Raw genomic sequence first — 3,506 nt, forward strand, 5'->3', positions numbered from 1 at the left:
GGAGTCCGGGTTCGTGAGTCAGGTAAGGAGTAGCGTAGTGAACTCAAGACCAGACGAAGTGTGACTGCAGTGACTGAGTATTTGAGCTAGTGTTGATGAGGTGGTGACAGGTGTGGCTGATTAGTACTCCGGTGATTGTGAGCGGGTGTGTGAGGTGATTGGGCCTGACGAAGCTGGACTATCCCTGACAGTACTCCCCCCCCACGGGCAGCTCCCGACGCCCGCTGCCGACGTCGAGGACGGCCGCGGCCCCGGAGAGCGGGACGATCTGGGTGACAATCATGGAAGTCTCTGAGGAGTAAGGGATCTAAAACATCGTCTCTACGCACCCATGATCTCTCCTCGGGGCCAAATCCCTCCCAGTCTACGAGATATTCCAGGCGGCCGCCTCGAAGCCGGGAGTCCAGAAGAGAATTGACTTGGTAGATGATTTCTTCTTCAGCGATCTCGGGAGGAGGAGGTAAGTGGGATTCGTCAGACCCTGTGGGAGAAGCAGACAGAGGGTTAAAACAGGGTTTGAGTAGAGAGACATGGAAGGTAGGTGCGATACGGTAGTGAGAAGGGAGTTCAAGCCTGTAGGTGACGTCGTTGATCTGCCTCCTGATGGTGAATGGTCCAATATAGCGGGGACTCAGCTTGCGGCAAGGCAGTCGGAGATGAATGTCCCGCGTCGATAACCACACCTTATCTCCAGGTTGGTATTGTGGAGTAGGTTGGCGGTGAATGTCTGCCTGGGCTTGGTGTCTCCGAACCGCCTGCTGGAGATGGACATGCGCTGAGTCCCAGACCCTCTCGCTCTCTCTGAACCAATGATCAACCGCTGGAACGTCAGATGGTTCTCCTGTCCAAGTGAACAGGGGAGGTTGGTAGCCGAGTACGCACTGAAAATGGGTGAGGCCGGTGGTTTGTTGCCTGAGGGAGTTCTGTGCGTACTCGGCCCAGGGAAGGTAAAGGCTCCAGCGGTTCTGGTTGTGGTGACAATAGCTACGTAGATATCTCCCGATCTCTTGAATCTTTCGCTCAGTCTGGCCGTTGGATTGTGGATGATATCCAGAGGTGAGGCTTACTGATACTCCGAGGAGTTGGAAGAAGGCCCGCCAGACCCGGGAGATGAATTGGGGCCCATGATCGGAGACGATGTCCTCAGGGATGCCGAAATTGTGAAAGACTTGATTGAATAGCTGTGTTGATGTCTCCATGGCAGTAGGTAGTTTTCTGAGGGGGAGAAGTTTACATCCCTTAGAGAATCGGTCGACAACTACGAGGATGCATGTGTAAGATTCGGACTCGGGGAGATCTGTGACGAAGTCGACTCCAATGTGGGACCAGGGCCGGTGAGGTATGGGAAGTGGTACCAGTTTGCCTTGTGGCAGCTGATGGGGAGATTTGGTGATGGCACAGACTGAGCATCCTTGTACGAAGCGTTTGACTTCTCGTGCCATAGCGGGCCACCAGTAGCAGGTTTCGAGGAGCGAGAGGGTTTGCTGGCTGCCTGGATGTCCAGAGCCCGGAGAGGAGTGCAGCGAGTCCAGAACGGTATTGCGGAGAGTGGATGGAACATAGACCTTCCCTTCTGGACCTCCCGGCGGAGCAGGTTCTGATTGGGTGGCTCGACGGATCTCTTTGTCGAGCGTCCATTGGATGGGACCTAAAATGAGGGCTGGAGGGAGAATTGTTTCAGAGGGTAGTAATTGTTCAGTGGGCTGATGGAGGCGCGACAGAGCGTCTGCTCTGGTGTTCTTGGTTCCGGGACGGTAGGTAACAGAGAACTGAAAATGGGTGAAGAACAGCGCCCACCATGCCTGACTAGGGTTTAAGCGCTTGGCCTCACGAAGATATTCCAAGTTCCGGTGATCAGTGATGACTTGGAATGGATGAATAGCTCCCTCCAGCCAATGTCTCCACTCCTCCAGAGCAAGTTTGATGGCGAGTAGCTCGCGGTTCCCAATATCATAGTTTTGCTCCGCCGGGGAAAGCTTGCGGGAGAAGTATGCACAGGGATGGAGGATAGGAGGCTCTCCGGAATGTTGTGAGAGCACCGCTCCCACCCCTACTGTGGACGCATCTACTTCCACGATGAATGGTTTCTGAGGATCGGGAAGGGCGAGGGTAGGAGCCGTACAGAAGGCTTCCTTCAGCCTTTCAAAACTCTCGAGGGCTGTGGGCATCCAGGACAGAGACTTGGGCTTGTTTCGGAGCATAGAAGTTAGGGCGGCAGTGTTCTGACTGAAGTGGTGGATGAAACGACGGTAGAAATTTGAGAATCCCAGAAAGCGTTGGAGTTCTTTCACGGTTCTGGGTTTGGGCCAGTTATGAATGGCTTGGACCTTCTTGCCATCCATCTGGATACCCTGGGGGCTGATTACATATCCGAGGAAGTTGATGGTGGTAAGGTGGAACTCGCACTTCTCCAGCTTGAGATAGAGGTGGTATTTTCTCAGCTGTTGTAGGACCTGCTCCACGTGATGGCGATGTTCGGCCAGGTTCCGGGAGTAGATGAGAATGTCGTCGATGTAAACGATCACAGAGCGATGAAGGAACTCCCGGAACACCTCGTTCATAAATCCCTTGAATACTGAAGGTGAGTTGGATAGGCCATACGGCATAGCTTCGCAGATCCAGCTTGGAGAAGATACGAGCTCCACGAAGTTCCTCCAGGGCAGCCGGCACTAGTGGAAGGGGATATGGATATTTCACCGTTTGAGAGTTGAGAGTTCTGTAATCAATACAAGGCCACAAGCCTCTGTCCTTCTTGCCCACAAAGAAGAAACTGGATGCTGCCGGAGAGGTGGAGGGCCGGATGAAGCCTTGCTGGAGAGCCTCCTTAATGTACTCCTCCATCGCTCCTTGCTCCGGGATGGACAAAGGATACACCCTACCCTTTGGGAGTTGAGCTCCAGGCAGCAAATCTATGGCACAGTCCCATGGCCGATGAGGTGGTAGTTTAGTAGCGGCCCACTTGCTAAACACATCCTGAAACGCCCGGTATTCACAGGGAATGCTGTGAGGTTCCGTGGGTTCGGGGCTCTCTATGGAGGTGGCACAGACAGGGAGGAAACCAGGTGACAGAGGATGAACTTTGGACATACAGTTCTGCAGACAGTACTCACTCCAGTGTATAACTTCGTTGGTGGTCCAGTTAATGTTGGGTGCGTGTTGGGTTAACCAAGGGCGTCCCAGGATGATCACCGCTGTGGAATTCTCCAGCACCAGAAACGAGATGAGTTCCTCATGAAGGCACCCAATGCGGAGCGTGATGGTGGGGGAGCATAGCTGGATCTTCCCACGACCCAACGGCTTTTCTTGGATGGTGAGGATATTAAGGACATGGGCATGTTTCAGCAGTCGTAGTTGAAGTCGTTGGAGTGTGTTGCGGGATATGAAGTTCCCCGAAGAACCAGAGTCTACAAGGGCTTGCGCTGAAAGGGATTGGTGAGATGACATTAATGATACATTCATTCTAGTCAAGGTAGCAATTTGAGGGCTGAGCTGGATAGTACTCACCG

Source organism: Sinocyclocheilus rhinocerous, unplaced genomic scaffold, assembly GCF_001515625.1.
Source record: "Sinocyclocheilus rhinocerous isolate Xijiao unplaced genomic scaffold, SAMN03320098_v1.1 scaffold2210, whole genome shotgun sequence".
In the NCBI taxonomy this organism is placed as follows: Eukaryota; Metazoa; Chordata; class Actinopteri; order Cypriniformes; family Cyprinidae; genus Sinocyclocheilus; species Sinocyclocheilus rhinocerous.